This window comes from Hippocampus zosterae, chromosome 1 (genome assembly GCF_025434085.1).
Source record: "Hippocampus zosterae strain Florida chromosome 1, ASM2543408v3, whole genome shotgun sequence".
Classification (NCBI taxonomy): domain Eukaryota; kingdom Metazoa; phylum Chordata; class Actinopteri; order Syngnathiformes; family Syngnathidae; genus Hippocampus; species Hippocampus zosterae.
Window position 1 is genome coordinate 8,909,489 of NC_067451.1, and position 19,805 is coordinate 8,929,293.

General features: G+C 45.0%; 1 long non-coding RNA gene across 1 annotated transcript; it reads right to left on the reverse strand.

The window, feature by feature from the left end:
* Positions 1–3,860: 3,860 nt before the first annotated feature.
* On the reverse strand, positions 3,861–14,674 carry LOC127607711 (uncharacterized). The gene is made up of 2 exons (XR_007964130.1): positions 14,633–14,674; positions 3,861–4,013 (listed from the first exon to the last, which is right to left on the reverse strand). It is a non-coding gene; the product is annotated as an uncharacterized LOC127607711 (long non-coding RNA).
* Positions 14,675–19,805: the final 5,131 nt, after the last annotated feature.

Sequence of the window (19,805 nt, forward strand, 5' to 3'; positions counted from 1 at the left end):
AAAAGCACAGCCATTAAGGATAAAGTGTGAGTGTGTGTGTATAAGCGAGTGTGTGTGAGAGCTTTTTGTGTGTGTGTGTAAATGTGATTGTAAAGCTGTCCCGTCTCTCAGAAATTTTTTTTTCTGTCAGTGTTGGACAGATTTATTCATTCCCTCGAAAGAAGTGTTGGCAAAAAGAAAATCTCCTCAACGCTTCAAATGCATTTGAGGCCACAGGACCCCCCCCCCCCCCCCCCCCCCACTTCAGTTAACTTAGCCAGACCTTTGATGATCTTATCTAATTTGTCTTCATGGGTACTTGCGATATTTTTTTTAATCATACAGATAATGATATTTCTTACAATGACAAAGTACTGGATTGCTGAAAATGCAATTATTTTCTCCCCATTTGGGCATCATACTGTAAAACCTTTTGTGACCATCCAGATTATTTTCACCTTGAGTGTCAAAAGACTTATCGGAGTAGAATACAGTAAAACTACTCGGCTACTATCCAACCGACGATGTCATTGCTACATTTATTACGTTTCAATTTCATTACTGCACCAATAGTGCAATATATACTGTATATATATATACTGTACATATACAGTAAAAAAAAAATCCTCGTCCCAACCCCCCGCGGGTGGTGTCCGTCCCTCATTCAGCTCGGGTCCTCTACCAGAGGCCAGGAAACTTGAGGGTTCTGCACAGTATCCTTGCTGTTCCCAGCACTGCGCTTTTCTGGACTGAGCTGTCCGATGTTGTTCCCGGGATCTGTTGCAACCACTCATCTAGTTTGGGGGTCACTGCCCCGAGTGCTCCGACCACCACAGGCACGACTGTCACCTTTACCTTCCAGGCTCTCTCCAGCTCCTCTCTGAGCACTTCGTATTTCTCGAGTTTCTCGTGTTCCTTCTTTCTGATGTTTCCATCACTTGGAACCGCGACATCCACTACAACGGCTTTCCTCTGTCCGTTATCTATGATCACGATATCTGGTTGGTTCGCCATTACCATCTTGTCAGTCTGGATCTGGAAGTCCCACAGAATCTTCGCTCTGTCATTCTCCACCACCTTCGAAGGTGTTTCCCATTTTGACCATGGGGTTTCCAGTCCATACTCGGCACAGATGTTTCGGTAGACTATGCCAGCCACCTGGTTATGGCGTTCCATGTAGGCTTTCCCTGCCAGCATCTTACACCCTGCAGTTATGTGTTGGATCGTCTCAGGTGCCTCTTTGCACAACCTACACCTTGGGTCTTGTCTGGTGGGGTATATCTGGGCCTCAATGGCTCTGGTGCTCAGGGCCTGCTCCCGAGCAGCCAGGATGAGTGCCTCTGTGCTGTCCTTCAGGCCAGCCCTCTCTAGCCACTGATAGGACTTCTTGAGATCGGCGACTTCAGTTATGGTCCGGTGGTACATCCCGTGTAGGGGCTTGTCCTCCCATGATGGTCCCTCTTCCAGCGCCTCATCCTCTGTTCCCCATTGTCTGAGACATTCTCTGTGTACGTCATCCGTTGGAGCCTTCTCCTTGATGTATTCATGGAGCTTGGATGTTTCATCCTGGACAGTGGCTCTCACACTCACTAGTCCCCGGCCTCCTTCCTTTTGGCTTGCGTACAGTCTCAGGGTGCTGGATTTGGGATGGAACCCTCCTTGCATGGTTAGGAGCTTTTGGGTCTTAACGCCCGTGGTCTGAATCTCTTCCTTTTGCCACCTTATTATTCCTGCAGGGTATCTGATCACTGGCAGAGCATAGCTGTTTATTGCCCGGGTCTTATTCTTGCCATTGAGCTGGCTTCGTAGGACTTGCCTCACTCGCTGGAGGTATTTGGCCGTAGCCGCTTTCCTTGTTGCCAGTTCGAGGTTGCCATTGGCTTGTGGTATACCGAGGTACTTGTAGCTGTCCTCAATGTCTGCTATCGTTCCTTCAAGGAGTGAGACCCCTTCAGTGCGGACTACCTTTCCTCGCTTAGTCACCATCCGACTACATTTCTCAAGCCTGAAGGACATCCCAATGTCGCTGCTGTAGATCCTGATTGTGTGGATCAGGGCATCTATGTCCCTTTCGCGCTTAGCATACAGCTTTATGTCATCCATGTAGAGGAGGTGACTGATCGTAGCTCCATTTTTGAGGCGTTATCCATAGCCTGTCTTGGTGATTACTTGGCTTAGGGGGTTCAGTCCTATGCAGAACAGCAGTGGGGAGAGTGCATCACCTTGGTATATGCCACATTTGATGGACACTTGGGTAAGTGGCTTGCCATTGACTTCAAGTGTGGTTTTCCACATCCTCATCGAGTTCGTAACGAAGGCTCCTAGGGTCCTGTTTACCTTATACAACTCCAAACATTCAGTGATCTTCGCTCATGTATTGATCCATGTGTCCACTTATCTTAGCCGCAATGATGCCTGACATGAGCTTCCATGTTGTGGAGAGACAGGTTATTGGCCGATAGTTGGATGGGACCGCACCCTTTGAGGGATCCTTCATGATCAGGATGGTTCGCCCTTCGGTTAGCCATTCTGGGTGAGTCCCATCCCTCAGCAGCTGGTTCATTTGTACTGCTAGGCGCTCATGGAGTGCTGTGAGTTTCTTTAGCCAGTAGGTGTGGACCATGTCCGGGCCTGGTGCTCTTTCATGTATGTCTGCCACTGTTATGGTAACTGCGTTCTGTTCAGGGAGGTTGCTGTGCTCCTCTCTCAGGGTCACCAGCCATTGTGCACTGCTGTTATGTGCAACCTCCTTCTCCCGTATGCCTTATGATACCATAAGGCATATGTACCTTTCAGTTTCCAGTCTTGGTGGGTCAGCTCTGTTTTTAGGACCCTGCCACTTAGCGTACACTTTCGCAGGTTGTGTTGCGAACAGCCTGTTTATTCGTCTGGCCTCATTCTCTTTCGTGTACCGCTTTAGTCGGCTGGACAAGGCTTGGAGCCTTTGTTTGGCAGTTTCGAGTGCTTCTGTGCTTCTTCGAGTGTATCTCATGGCTTCCACGGTTGCTCTTATAGCCAAGCATCTCAAGGATAACTGATGCTGAAGCGTATTTCAGCTCATTGGTTTCCGTGATCGTTACGGTAGGGATCACCCTCAGTGCTGCATTCACACTTTCAGGTGGTACTTCACATAGCCGTTGTAATCGGTTTTTAGGTCGCCCAGCTTTCATTCTCGCCATGATCTTAGCTTTCAGGTCAGTTGCCTCGCTCAGCAATTCATTCATTGGGGCTGGCCTCCCAATCTCATCATCTGCATTCATTGAGATCCCAATCTCTGGTATGACCTCCTCCTCTGATCTGGCAGCCTGGGGCCCTTCACCATGGAACCTGCATTGTACCTCATCAATCTCAAGTTGTGACAACAGTTGCCGTTTGTGGATGTTGGAACACTGAGCTACTAGTTGTTTCGTGGTCAACCGTAACTGTGGGTTTCGAAGTAACCATTTAGCCCACATTCTCTGCATGTAACCCCTCTGACTAGGGTTGCTTGAGTAGTAGCATTCCAACAGAGCCATGTTATCGCATCTCGCCCATCTTCGCTTTGTTCCAGTAGCCCATTTTTCATCTAGGTGCTCCGGTTCCCCAGCACCTGACGTAGACCTTGTTTGGCCGGCATTCATTTTATTGTCTCTCATAATTGTATGGGTAGGCATTAGCGTGAAGGATCTTGCCCAAGGACCCGCACTGGATGGTGTTATGTGCTTATTTTTTGCCCCATGCGGGATTCGAACCACCGTGTCCCTTATGCTGAACCGATGCCTCACCAACTGAGCTATCCAGCCGCTTGTGTGTGTGTGTGTGTGTGTGTGTGTGTGTGTGTGTGTGTGTGTGTGTGTGTATATGTGTGTATATATATATATATATATATATATATATAAAAAAAATCCTCATCTCACCCCTCGGGTGGTGTCCGTCCCTCATTCAGCTCGGGTCCTCTACCAGAGGCCAGGAAGCTTGAGGGTTCTGCGCAGTATCCTTGCTGTTCCCAGCACTGCACATTTCTGGACTGAGATGTCCGATGTTGTTCCTGGGATCTGTTGCAACCACTCATCTAGTTTAGGGGTCACTGCCCCGAGTGCTCCGACCACCACAGGCACGACTGTCACCTTCACCTTCCAGGCTCTCTCCAGCTCCTCTCTGAGCCCTTGGTATTTCTCGAGTTTCTCATGTTCCTTCTTCCTGATGTTTCCATCACTAGGGACCGCTACATCCACTACAACGGCTTTCCTCTGCCCTTTATCTATGATCACGATATCTGGTTGGTTCGCCATTACCATCTTGTCAGTCTGGATCTGGAAGTCCCACAGGATCTTCGCTCTGTCATTCTCCACCACCTTCGAAGGTGTTTCCCATTTTGACCTTGGGATTTCCATTCCATACTCCGCACAGATGTTTCGGTAGACTACGCCAGCCACTTGGTTATGGCGTTCCATGTAGGCTTTCCCTGCCAGCATCTTATATATATGTATGTATATGCATATATATACTGTATATGCATATATATACTGTATATACAGTATACATATGCATATACATATATACATACAGTAAAACTACTCTCCAACTGTTAAACTGTCATCACGTAAAATATTACTGGCAAGATGCAACATTTTATCCTCATAAAGTGTTATGCAGGGAGAAACCCCCTACTGTGAAATGAAAACGAAAATATAAAACTATAAAACTACACACCTTGTGTCAGAAAACCTTGATCACCTTTACTGGCAACAGGAATGTGAACGCTGAAAGTTTGTGTAGCACGTAATGGGTGTATTTTCACTCGCATTTGCGTGCAGATGCAGTTTAGGTGATTTTGAAGCGCTCAAATCTCGTCTTTGTGGCAAAATGCAAAGAAAAAGGTTGCATCGCATTGACAACCGTGAGGGGGCAGCTCAGAGCGGGAAGGGTGTGTGTGTGTGTGTGTGGGGGGGGGGGGGGTAACCTAAGAAACAAATGGCCATGCAACGTACTAAGAAGCTTTGCCGTTTGTTGCGTCATATCCTCCCACCGACTACTCTTCACACACCTACTTAGCAACACTGCTCGATACAACAATTAGACCACTGCGCTACGCTAGCGGCCGTAGGCGGTATCGTGCTGTAGCCGGGGTCACCTCCAGGAGCGCCGGCGTTGCGCTTTGCTCCCGCTCATCCGTCTTGCCGCAGTGCCAGACGGAGGCCATGCGTCACGCATGTCCGCCGGCTGAGCGCGCTCATGCATTCCAAGTGGCGAGGCGTCACGACGCCCCGCGCCATCGCACCTATCTCCCGCTAACACCCCCACCAGTGGCTTTGCGCCTGGTCACAAATAAACGGCAGACAAGGACGAACATGTTTATTTTTACATACGCGGCACGTATGTTCTGCATCTCATTAATTAAAAGTACCGCCACAGCAAGGACGTAGCTCCTAGTGCTACTCCACTTCTACCCGGTAATTAAGTGATGATTATTTTTCTGCCTGCAAGCAACTTTACAACCACATTCATAGTACCTTGACTCACAATTTGAATTCCTTCCGTGATCATTTCTATTCGGATATCAAGTAAATGCTAGGGAAATGAATGGAAAGGCAAAGAATCGATTTTGAAGCCCTAAACCCACCATAAATGTTTTGTTACGTGTTGTAAAATGTGGGAAATAGCAGAGTAACAATATTTATCGTACAATCAGGAAGTAGCCCCACTGTGAATGGATTGTAAGTGCCTGTAGAAGCCAGAAAATGGCAACAAACCACTACTAATCTCAAAGTGAATAAAAAAAAGAAAAGCCCGTCGGAAATCTGTAAATTGGCAAATTCTGCGACCGCCGAACGGCGGGATCCACAGCAAGAGCGAATGTTAAGAACAAGACTTACTTTGCAAAGTGCAATTACTCAACATACTATTACATTTATGTGTTATGCTGCTTTTAGCAGCATCGCTTCTTTGTGAGTGACAGCACCAGCCGGAGTCAGGCTGGCTGGTGAGTTCAACGCTCCGTGCGACTTGCCGGTGTTGTATTTTGTATTTGTGCCGTTGAATAAATGGAGACCGTGGCTCTCCTTGCCCACGTGCCCAGTCAATGTATCGCTGTCTATACAAAAAGCACTGAGTTGCAGTTCGAAGAAAGTGGGTGGGGTAAAACATCACTGCTGTCTTTCCAGGAGACAGAGCGAGTACAGAAATAATTACCTCTGTCAAGGTTGCCTCACCTGCATCATTTGCGATCTTGTGTGACTGTCAGCAGCATAATGGAAACTTCAAGTCACGTTTTAGGACATATGCGGTGGGCAAATCTGTTTAAAAGTTCAGCCCTGCAGAAGAAGGAGTAATAGACCCCCTGCAAAGTCTTCAGAAGCTAAGAATACACGGCAAGTTTGCCGTTATGGTTTTAGCAGCCTTTTAGGTATATTTGGTGGCTTTTGAAGCAAACTTTGAAAATTAATTCCGACTTCAGTTTGCAGTTGGAAATATGGTGGATGTGTCTCAATAAAAGTCTCAAATCACGCCTGAAAAGAAATATCGAGTCATCCATTTTAGTTTGAAGCAGCCGTTTTGTCTAATTCTAGCTATTCCCAAAAATACAAATAAATCTGTCAAGGAATGTTTCATACTTCACGCCCAAAGTCAGTTTCACTTAGCAACAGGTAATTTGGTAGTCACGTCTATCATGAGTAGGCCCACAAAAAAGCCTGTGGAGCCATGCATAAAAAAATATACAATATCTGTCATTTGCTTTATATAAATAACCATTTTAGGCTTGTTTTGGTCATTTTCTTTGCAACATTTGAAAATTCAGTCCTTGAAATCTGTTTTACTTAACATGAAATTTGAAGGACATGAGTAGATTCACGAAATAAAGTCTCAACAACCCATGGACAAAAAGACAGGAAGTCAGCCATTTTGGTTTGAAGCTGGCTAATTTCAAAAATTGAAAATACTGTTGATTCATTTAAAAAAAAATATAAAGACGCAGAAGTCGATTTCATTTTATAACATGAAATTTGGTGGGCATGTCTTTCATGAGTAGATCCACGAGAAATGTTCCAAACAGTCATGCCTCAAAACAAATAGGATTGCTGACATGTCAGCTTGAAGTCACCGTTTTCGGGTCATTTGGCCATTTCAGTGGTCCTCCTTGTATGAGAGATGTTGTCAGATTTTGACCAAATTTGAACAACTTACATGACAACTAGACAAATTGGTGAAGTTGAAAAAGGCAGATAATGATATAGTGGATGCTTGGATGATTCTCCACCAAACACCTAGCCTTTGGAGATTCATCGACACCCTCGACTGGCAGAGATCCAACAGCTCCCATCCTGATGCTTTGATTTTCTTAAAACTCTTGTTTTCTTGCATCGGGTTCTCCCGAGAGCCCCAATCATTGCCGCTCACAGGTTTAATTTAGTTTTGTATTAGCTTTGCAGTGGGGGTTTTTCCCCACTGCAATTGTGTTAGTGTTTTGCTGGGATAAGCCTTTCCATCCAGACACAGTTTGTAATTCCTCAACTTTCCACTAGATTTTTGAAATGGCTTGTCCTTAATCTTGCTCAAGCATCAAAAAAAGTAAAAAACAAAACAAAACATACCAGTTCCCCCGGGGAGGATGCATGTGGGTTAGAGGATGTTCTGCTATCGTCAGCATTGGCCTGAATTCCAACAATATCCTCCTGAAGGATGAAACACACCAGCTGGTGGACCAAGAACCCCCCCCCCCCCCCCGACTACAAACCTCAAGACCCCCCCGCCCCACCACCACCACCACCACCACCACTTCAGTGTATGATAATGTACAACAGAGACAAGTCATCGGACTCAACCCCACCCCTCCAGCCCACCTCAACCCACCCCAAAGTGCACCTGTACTCCATTTCTTATGTGCACCCAGCGGAGAGCTATAAGCCTTGTTTGTTCTGCTGCTAATCCTCGCTACGAAACAGCTTTTGCAGGATTAGCATCGACGAGTGTGTGTGTGTGTTTGTGTGTGTCTGTGGGGGGTTAGTACTGGTTGATGTGGGGGTGTTAAAGCAGTTAACATGGGAGTCTTCCCTTCAACATCCTCTCCAGGATGTTTGGCTTTGACTTTGACCCTCAGTCTGGTGCCACCCCATCCCCCCTCCCACCTCCACTGGCCGCCATGACTGCGTCCCCTGGTGGCGTCCGTGATAATGGAGCGCCCCACTGATGTCAGGCTAAATGCCCTCCTTCATACTAAACGTCCTTTTTCATGGTGTAATCACATTATTGAGCACCGAAGGTCAAAAGGAAACAGAAGTCAAAGTGCTTGGTCTTGAATCTGAAGCCGAATGCAAAGTCTCTGCTCTTGGGTCCAACTCAAGGTTTCGAGTCTTTGTGCTTGAGCTCAAATCATGCGAAACGTTTTTCGTTTGAGTCTAAGTGGAGACTTTATGAGTGGATTTAAGCGCAGTTCCAACAGTTCCTGCCCAACTTTGAAGTCTCATCTAAAGCGTACTTTAGTCCACATCTACTCTAAAGTGGTTGGCTGTTGGAGACGTTTGACCTTTAATCCAAAAGCGTTATCGCATTCATTTTATCTTCTTTTTCCAAAGATAGGTTTAAAGTTGAATTTTTTTCTAGACACCATTTGAAAAAGTTTCTTCAGTTCCTATTCTAGGGGTCGAGTCTTTTGGGGAATTTAGAACTGAAGAAGGCTCTTGTATTCAAGTGAAGTTGACAAGAACAAAGAACCCAGATGACTAAGAAGCTACACAAACATCCATCTTCATTTGATTTCAAGCGCAGCTGGTTTTCTCTCGAATCTGATGTGAAGTCCTTGAACTTAAGTCCAAGACTATTCTGAATTCCCTGTTCTCAAGTCCAACTCAAGTCTTAGGTCTTTTCACAGTTTTTTAAAAATTGTGTTGGGAGGCTTTATGTTTGAAATCAAGTGGAGTTGCAAGTGGTTTTGCTTGAGTCTTGTTTAACACTCGTAGTCCACCGTTTGCGATAAATGCAAAATTATGTCTTTGAATCAAAGGCAAAGGCATTCGGAAAAACACGAGAGAGCTGAAACGTATGGGGGGGGGGGGGGTCTAAAATGGCAGAAATTTCATGACGTCACTGGCTGATAATTCTCAGGCATTCCAGCAATAATAAAAAAGATTTTAATTCCGTAATCTTCACAATTTACATATTTTGCACCACAGAGACCCATTATAATTCATATTTTTGAATGCATCGTAAACCTAATGTGTAAACATGCATTTCACGCGATTTTTACGTCAATCGCTTTGTTTTCGCTTGGACAGACGTATGCATGCCACATTGTTGGGTTGAGGTCATTCCAATTGTGCAACTTTTAGGTGGCACCAGAGGATCGCAAATGAGTTTGCCTTTTTGCAGGAGGCTTCCATCCAATGCATTTTACATGAACACGTCCGGTCAGGATTGTTAGTAGGGCTTGGTTGGGACCTCCAGACACAATTTTTTTTTCCTTTTGCAAAAAATAGAGAATAAAAAATCCCAAAGAACTAATAAAAACTATATATGTATGGATAGCACAGATGCCTCTGAACATTTTGAGTGTTTTAAAAAAAAAAGTATGTTTGTATAACACAACATATATCATTTCCAAAATTATAAAACGCGTAACTTGGGGTTTTTTTGTTTCGAAGGACCTAAGGGTTAAGGGTATGTGTGTGTAAGGTATGAATGTGAGTCTGACTCCAAATGTGTGAAATGTTTTAATCAAAATTTGGTCACAAATGAAAGTGTTTAAATCTGATTCAAGTCTTGAGGCTTTCTCTTGGACATGGAACTGAACTAAGACTAAGGCTAGCCTACAATCCATGACTTTCATAGCCTAGGCTCAAATCTTTTACTGAAATCCTTGTCAAGGATGTCAAGTCTTTTTGCTAGTCTTCAAGTCTTATCTCAAGTATTTTTATATGTGACTGAATTTCCTATCATAAATCAATCTTTGAATTCAAGTGTACAGTCAAACCTCGGTTTTCGAACGTCTCTGTTCTCGACCAAATCGTTTTTCGACTAGAACATTCGAGATTTTTATGCCATCGGATTACGACCGCAAACCAGTTTTTGACCAAACTATGCAAATCCATATACGCCACTTAGCTCCTCGGCTTCCTTACATGAGGAAGCGTAGCGTTCATTGTGAGTGTTTGTTGTGATTTACGCAAATCTGACTGTTTTTATGTTATTTCTGCTTAGTGTATTAGCCCCTTACCATGGGCTAATAAAATAGTTTTGGATTTCGAACAAACCGCTTTTCGAACAGCCTTCTGGAACGGATTATGGTCGAAAACCGAGGTATGGCTGTACTTTCAAGTTCTTGGGCTTGAGTTTGATGTTTGTCAATAAAAATACATGTCTTGTCTTTCAGTTTGAAGCCAAGTCTAGTCTTTGAATGACAATAGTGTCTTAAGGCTTGGTACTTTTGTCCAAATCTATTCTTTGAGGGTGGTTTCACAAACGACACTCCAGTTCATGGCCAGGCTAAAATGCTTATTTGAGCTTGCTCAGTTTTATAGGTACATTCAAAGATGTCTCTTTCAACAAATGTGTGTATTGAAGTCCTTTTTCAGGTTTTTTCTTTCGAGATTTGTCTCACTTGTGTTTTCTCATTCCTGAGCGCACATTCATATAGGAACGGCAGAGCGAAAACGTTTAGTTCATTGAGAAAATGCCTGAAGACACTCATATTTGCATACCAAATGCTCTCTTATCCGAAAGCACATTTTTAATATTCTACTCGACATATATTTGTGTTGAGAATGTGAGTTATGGGTATTATGTGTTGCCGCCATTCAAAATCAGTCGTTTTGAAGATTTCGATTCCATTCTCGAAAATGATATAATTTTTAAGAATGATGAACAAATGAATTTCCTTTTTTGAGGGACTACAACATGCCTGAAACCTCACACATTTCGTTTTGCCATAACCTTCATCCAAAACTCATTCAGCCCCCACCCCCCCAGCTGAGGCTGCAGCTTCAAACATCAAACTTTGTCTAACTTTTTCTCGCTTGGCATAGTTTTCTTTCTTCCGATCGACTAAATGCCGTCTTTGATTCGTCTTCTCCTTCCACAAACAGTGGCGGGTCGTCGTGTTAACAGTGCCCATGGAGATGAAAGCCTTGGAGCAGAGATCCGGGAAAAAGAAAAAGGTAATTCCCCTTAGCTTCCAAATTTTGTATGCTCGTAAATAGCCGAGATAAAAGCAGCCGCCGCCTGCTTGTACTTAAAATTCCCATTAGACTTCTAACAATGGCGGCTTTTGTACGCCTGCATGTAGCGAGGTGAATACAAACTCCTTTTGCCTCCAGTACTTTGCCGAGCACAGTTCAATCAGAGAATTTCGCTCCACAAAAGTAAGAGAAGAAAACATGGCAGGAACAAAAGGGGAAGCGCATTCAGGGAATTGTGGCAGGTGAGCGCTGGAGGAGGATGAATGGTGGTGAGATGGTAGGAGCTGCGGGAGCCTTATTAGAGTCAACAAGCGGCATCAGATTCCGCTGACAGTCGCTCACGTGACTGCGACACTGACGGTCGGACCGAGACGGAGACACGCTCAAAAATAAAATCCAAACTTCAAGATGCTTTGTACAGAATAATTTGAAATGTCACGCTTGTTTTTTCTACGAGTCTCCGAGCCATTGTTTCACACTGCCCGTCATGGCCACAGAAGTGGGAAAGGTTGCAGTTGACCTGCAAATTTCACGGCTTCAGGGCTAGTATCACTGGCGAAGGGTAACTAGCAAACCTACAAAATAACCAAACAACCAACTTACACACTGACCGAGGAACTCGCCTACTAACTGATTGACTAAAATGCCAGAACCACAAAGTGACTCACGGACTGGCTGGTAAGCTAACTAGCAATCTGACTTGCAACTTGTCTTTCTTTCTATCTACCTATCTATCTATTGATCTTTACTCCAGCTTGTCATCATCATTATTTTTTATTCAGCTTGAGGCTGTACTTGGAAACTGGAAAGCTGTTTGGGAACAGAAGTCCCAACTAGGACCAGCACCGGAAAGTCAACTCCACTCTGCCTCCCTTGTCCAAAGCATGGACTGGAACATCACCTGAAAGATTCCTGTGCTGTTAATGTCACTTTTATTCTGGTGGAGTATCAAACAGCCTTCTTGCTTCTCTGGAGGAGGATGGATGCCGGCCTTGCGTGCCAAATACATTTTTCATTAACAGGATTACTGTCCAGCAGTCGAAACCCACTCCAAAATGTGTGTGTGTGTGTGTGTGTGTGTGTGTGTGTGTGTGTGTGTGTGTGTGTGTGTGTGTGTGTGTGCGCTCAGGCTGCCAATGGATTTAATCACTTATCATTTCCGCCTTTTTTCTCCCACTGTGCCGCCAACCAGCCAGAGCCAATCAGCCTACCCCAATCCCAGCAACATGTCGGCTTCCAAGACCACTGACAACCTCAACGGATCAGCACGGCAGCCTCAGTGGACAAACCCAGAGATTTCTTTTTTTAACCAACAGAACCAATAGAGAAGCATTGGATTTCATTCCGTTGATTTTCCACAGGCCAGGAAACAGAACAAATTCTGCAGCCCACCTTGACAACTGTAACTTTTTAAGAAAGGTTCTCATACAGGGGATCTTTTTATTGTAATCACACATTATTTGGTATTGACGGAACCCCATAGGCTTTTGACCTGGAGTCACATAAGACTTGGACCGGCAACCACATGCATTTTGGACTGGAACCACATGGGATTTGGATGAGGAAACGCAGAGTGGGTGTGCCAATTTCGACCTGCAATGAGTCTTAATCTGGAACCTCATAGACAAGGGACATAAAATTTGGACCTGTCACCAACTACTTTCTGTTCCTGTAGCCACGTAGTATAAGAACCTGTAGCTACATGCGTTGGCCATGAACCACATACTATTTTGGACCTCAAACTACCTATGATCTAGACTCAGAACGGCATACAATTTGAACTTAGAAACACATGAAATTTAGACACTGACCAAACTAATTAATCAACAGCAACAACGGATGCATTGGATTTATTCACAGAGTTGATTTTCCACAGTCCAGGGACATAACCAGGCCAGAACACCGCCAGAATCTGAGGTTGACGCTGACCATCTTTTTCAGGAATGTACGCATGCATTGTATTTTCGAATCACGTAAAACTGGAGGAATTTACGATTTGGAACTGGAAATACATAAAACATGAATCTGGAATCACATAAAATTCGGACCTTACACGACATACAGTCCCTTCGAGACTTGGAACCACACAGCATTTGAACCTGACATACTCATACAATTCAGACCTTGACCTAATGTGAATGGAATTTGGATCTGCAACCATACAGTATCTGGACTTGGAACTGCATGCATTCTGAACTTAGAACCGTGTACAACTTGGACACGGAACCTGATACAATTTGGACTTGACACCACACAAGGTTGGAACCCAGAACCATATTTGATTGACACAGGATTTAGACCTGGAACAACCAAACATTTGGATCCAGAACTACTGAAAAGCTGTACCAGGGATCACACAGGATTTGGACCCAAAATGACATAGCAATTGCACCTGAAACATTATTGATTTGGGAACTGGAATGACTTACAATTGTGTTCCACTGTCACATCCCTGTGGCCCAAGAAACCAATGATTTGAACCTGGATCAACTTAGTTTACACGAATTAGCGTTAGGCTAACTGAACAAGAAAATCTTCATTTTCACCTTGTTGGGAATGACACGAGATTTAGTTCTTAGTTTCTCCAATATTTGCGCGTGAATAATTTTACTAACCCTGATGTGCAAACTGAACACAAAGCTGCCACGTGTGTGTGCGTGTGTGTGCGTGTGTGTGCGTGTGTGTGTGTGTGTGAGTGTACTCTCAGTGGAAGGCGCATAGCGTTTAAAGAGTTAAAAGTGTCTGCCATGTAACGAAGTCTAATTACAACATGAAAGGTGGCAGTGTAATTAGCGGAGGAAAAGGCCTCACAGGAAAGATAAGAAGAAATTTCCAGAAAGAAAAAGTACTGCTTCAGTTAAAAGAACACACAAGCAGGGAAAGCACATGCGCGCACGCACACACGCGTTTGTCTTTTTTCCCCGCACTCCAGTGTTGCATCGTCAGCAGGAAACATCCCGCCCGAAGCAGAAATAGACACTTTCCACAGACATACTGTATATATATATATATATATATATATATATATATATATATATATATATATACACACACAAACTGCTTCAAACAACAAAGCGTGTGACGGAAAAGTGGTTAGGACTGCACGACTGTCCGTGTTTTATGTTATGTGTTGTTTATTATTTTACTATATGTAAACTGTTTTGTTATATATATTTTGTTGTATTGTTATATATATATATGATGTAGCGGTCCCAAGTGATGGAAACATCAGAAAGAAGGAACACGAGAAACTCGAGAAATACCAAGGGCTCAGAGAGGAGCTGGCGAGAGCTTGGCAGGTAAAGGTGACAGTCGTGCCTGAGGTGGTTGGTGCACTCGGGGCAGTGACCCCCAAACTAGATGAGTGGTTGCAACAGATCCCGGGAACAACATCGGACATCTCAGTCCAGAAATGTGCAGTGCTGGGAACAGCAAGGATACTGCGCAGAACCCTCAAGCTTCCTGGCCTCTGGTAGAGGACCCGAGCTGAATGAGGGACGGACACCACCCAAGGGGTGAGATGAGGATTTATTTTTTTTTTTTATGTGTGTGAATGCAGCACTGAGGGCACTGAGGGCGATCCCTACCGTAACGATCACAGAAACCAATGAGTGATCCTAGAGATCACTCATTGATCCAAGAGATGCTTGGCTATAAGAGCAACCATGAGATACGTTACCCACCATGGAAAAGACGGTTGGAGGCTAAGATCAAGGCGGCCCAGAAAGATGTGAGTCAATTGACGAGGCCCAGAGAGGTGTGATGAAAAGACCGATACCCGAGAGGTACATCCAGATGACCATACCTGAAGCACTCGAAACTGCCAAACAAAGGCTCCAAGCCTTGTCCAGTCGCCTAAAGCGGTACACAAAACACGAATAAACAGGCTGTTCGCAACACAACCTGCGAAACTGTACGCTCAGTGGCAGGGTCCTAGCAACAGAGCTGACCCACCAAGACTGGAAAGTGAAAGGTACTGGAAAGGCATATGGGAGAAGGAGGTTGCACATAACAGCAGTGCACAATGGCTGGTGACCCTGAGAGAGGAGCACAGCAACCCCCCTAAATGAACCCAGTTACCATAACAGTGGCAGACATACAGGAAAGAGTCTCAGATATGAAGAACTGGACAGCACCAGGCCCGGACATGGTCCACACCTACTGGCTAAAGAAACTCACAGCACTCCATGACCGCGTAGCAGCACAAATGAACCACCTGCTGAGGGATGGGACTCACCCAGAATGGCTAACCGAAGGGCGAACGATCCTGATCATGAAGGATCCCTCAAAGGGTGCAGTGACATCCAACTATCGGCCAATAACCTGGCCACAAGCCAATGGCAACCTCGAACTGGCAACAAGGAAAGCGGCTACGGCCAAATACCTCCAGCAAGTGAGGCAAGTCCTAAGAAGCCAGCTCAATGGCAAGAATAGGACCCGGGCAATAAACAGCTATGCCCTGCCAGTGATCTGATACCCTGCAGGAATAATAGGGTGGCCAAAGGAAGGGATTCAGACCACGGACGTTAAGACCCGAAAGCTCCTAACCATGCATGGAGGGTTCCATCCCAAATCCAGCACCCTGAGACTGTACGCAAGCCGAAAGGAAGGAGGCCGGGGACTAGTAAGTGTGAGAGCCACTGTCCAGGATGAAACATCTAAGCTCCATGAATACATCAAGGAGAAGGCTCCAACGGATGACGTACTCAGAGAATGTCTCAGACAATGGGGAACAGAAGATGAGGCGCTGGAAGAGGGACCATCATGGGAGGACAAGCCCCTACACGGGATGTACCACCGGACCATAACTGAAGTCGCCAATCCCAAGAAGTCCTATCAGTGGCTAGAGAGGGCTGGCCTGAAGGACAGCACAAAGGCACTCATCCTGGCTGCTCTGGAGCAGGCACTGAGCACCAGAGCCATCGAGGCCCAGATATACCACACCAGACAAGACCCAAGGTGTAGGTTGTGCAAAGAGGCACCTGAGACGATCCTACACATAACTGCAGGGTGTAAGATGCTGGCAGGGAAAGCCTACATGTAACGCCATAACCAAGTGGCTGGCGTAGTCTACCGAAACATCTGTGCGGAGTATGGACTGGAAATCCCAAGGTCAAAATGGGAAACACCTTCGAAGGTGGTGGAGAATGACAGAGCGAAGATCCTGTGGGACTTCCAGATCCAGACTGACAAGATGGTAATGGCGAACCAACCAGATATCGTGATCATAGATAAAGGGCAGAGGAAAGCCGTTGTAGTGGATGTCGCGGTTCCAAGTGATGGAAACATCAGAAAGAAGGAACACGAGAAACTCGAGAAATACCAAGGGCTCAGAGAGGAGCTGGAGAGAGCCTGGAAGGTGAAGGTGACAGTCGTGCCTGAGGTGGTCGGTGCACTCGGGGCAGGGACCCCCAAACTAGATGAGTGGTTGCAACAGATCCCGGGAGCAACGTCGGACATCTCAGTCCAGAAATGTGCAGTGCTGGGAACAGCAAGGATACTGCGCAGAACCCTCAAGTTTCCTGGCCTCCGGTAAAGGACCCAAGCTGAATGAGGGACGGACACCACCCGAGGGGTGAGACGAGGATTTTATATATAATAATAATAATAATAATAATAATAATACATTTTATTTGTGATCGCCTTTCTAGAAACTCAAAGACACATTACAACAAGCAGTTAAAATCACGAGTACAATGTTAAAACCAACATCAAATAAGATAAGAAAAAAATACAACAAAAATAAATAAATAAATAAATAAAATAATGGCTTTATGGTCTGAGTGAATAGGCTTGTCTAAACAGATGTGTTTTGAGGCTGGATTTGAAATGTGTTAATGAGTCTGAATTACAAAGGTCAGCTGGGAGTGAGTTCCAAAGCTGGGGAGCAGAGCGACTGAAGGCTCTATTTCCCATGGTGACGAGGCGAGCAGGGGAGACAGAGAGGAGGACAGAGGAGGAGGAAAGAAGAGAGTGGACAGGCGTAGGAATATGGATGAGGTCAGATAGGTATGGAGGGGCTAGGTTATGAATGGATTTGAATGTGAGGAGCAGGATTTTATATTGAATGCGGTGTAAAATGGGGAGCCAGTGGAGATGTTGGAGGACAGGTGTAATATGGTTTATGGATGGTGTGAGTGTGATAATGCGGGCGGCTGAATTTTGGACCAGCTGAAGCTTATGGAGGGTTTTTTGAGGGAGACCAAACAGAAGGGAATTACAGTAATCGAGTCGCGAGGTGACGAGGGTGTGAACAAGTATAGCAGTGGACTGAGGAGTGAGAGAAGAGCGGAGCCGGTGGATGTTTCGAAGATGATAATATGCAGAACGAGTGATGTGGTTTATATGTGAGGTGAAGGAGAGGGTGCTATCAAGGATGACACCCAGACTATTGACCTGAGGGGAGGGGGAGATGGAAGAGCTTTCGAAGGGAATGGAGAAATTGTTTATTTTGTTTAGAGTGGATTTAGTGCCAATGAATTGCTATTAAGTTTGAGGAAATTTGAGGTGAACCAAGATTTTAATTCCTGCAGGCAGTTGGTTAGGGAGGATGGTGGAAGTATGGTACAGTGCACTCCGCTTAATAGAACACCGGTTAATAGAGTAATCCGCTTAATAGAGCAAAAGGCTCTGGAACGGATTTGCCTAATGCAATTTCCTATAAAGATACTCCGCTTAGTAGAACAGATCTCCGCTTAATAGAACAGGCCGTAAGCAATGAAAATTGTAAACTAGTTGTTTTCGAAGTGCAACAATCCCGATACTGTACCACTATCGCGAGAAAACGCGATACCACTGCTATGCTGTTCCGCCTACGATTGCGCAATGTGTAGTTCTAGCCGTATACAGTAACAGGTAGCACGCGTCACTCCACACATAGACACACGCACGTCACAATGGCTTCAACTTCATTCAAGAGACGAGGGCTATCACCTGCGGATAAGAAGGACATACTCAGACGATACAATGCATTGCCGGATTCTCAGAAGGTATCACAAGAGGATCCTGCCTCTCATCTAGACGTATCCCGGAGTAGCTTGAATCGGATACTCAAAAACAGGAAAGAAATTTTGGAACTTGAGGATTCTGATCGCAAGCGACAGCGAAAGGGCAAAGCACCTGATGTGGAAAAAGCTCTCGTAAAGTGGATTCACGCTGCCAGAGACAAGAATGCGCCTTTGTCTGGGAAGATCGTGAAAGCTAAATCTGAGGAGCTGGCATCAAAAATGAAGGTGGAGGGATTCAGTGCCACTGAAGGTTGGTTCGATCGCTTTAAGAAGAGAGTTTGATTAAGTGTTGTTTGATTAAAGATATGGACGCCCACAGTCGAAATATCTCTTCTAACTCGTCAGCAGGGGTTTTTCTGCGTGCATAACTTGGTCGTCGACGTGTCTGATGACCATCTCCGGTTAATAGAAACTCCGCTTAGTAGAACAGAAGCGCTTCGGCCCAATGGTGTTCTATTAAGCGGAGTGCACTGTATTAGGTTTGGTAGAGATTTAGAGCTGGGTGTCATCCGCGTAGCAATGGAAGTGAATGTGATGTTTCCTAAAGATATTACCAATGGGAAGAAGATAGATTAGAAACGGCAATGGGCCAAGGACAGAACCCTGAGGAACACCTGAAGTGAGGGGAAAGGGGTGAGATCTAAAACGTTTGAGCTGGATAAACTGGGTGCGGTCAGAAAGATAGGAGCGGAACCAGGAGAGGGGGATGCTGGTGATGCCAATGGAGGAGAGTCTGTCGAGGAGGATGGAGTGAGAGATGGTGTCAAAGGCTGCACTGAGGTCAAGCAGGAGGAGGATTGCGAGTGAACCGGAGTCAGCAGAGAGAAGAAGGTCGTTGCATATTTTGAGGAGGGCAGTTTCGGTACTATGGAGGGGACGGAAGCCAGATTGAAATTGTTCGTAGAGGTTATTGGAGGAAAGATGGGTGTGAAGTTGAGCAGCTACTGTTTTTTCTAGAAGTTTGGAGATGAACGGAAGGTTTGATATGGGACGAAAGTTGTTCAAGTCGGAGGGATCAGAGCCAGGTTTCTTCAGTATGGGAGTGACAGCAGCAGTTTTGAGATGGGATGGTACAATGCCAGTACCATTAGGTACTATATATATATATATATATATATATATATATATATATATATATATATATATATATATATATATATATACATATAAAAGCAAAGCAATCAACATTTTTCATCGCTTTGATTGACAGATCCATTTTGGTCGATCCCGGGTATAAGCATCAGGAGGATTGCTTCCCTTTAGTCGCCGTGTCATCGGAATGAGCCGTCATCGGATCATAAAAACACACAACTTGTTTTCCTGTGATGACTTTCACGTGGTTTTTGACGTTGAGTGACGGACGGCTCATGGCTGGAATTGCAATACAAACAAAGCAGTATGACTTGTTTGGTTTGCAGTCATATTTCCTAATCGATTCTAAACATGTTCCAGGCAGCTTTCAAATCTATTCCTAGTATTTTCCAAGCAAGTTTCAAAAAGTGTTTGGAAGCAGGTTTCAAGAACGCTCTGAAGATTTTCCAAGTGTCCTTATTTTTTTTCCCCAAACAGATTCCAAAGAAGTTCCGAAAGCATCACAAGTACAGTATATTCTCACTGTATCTGAAAAATTTTCCAAGCCTGTTCCCAACATTTTCCAGGAACGTTTTAT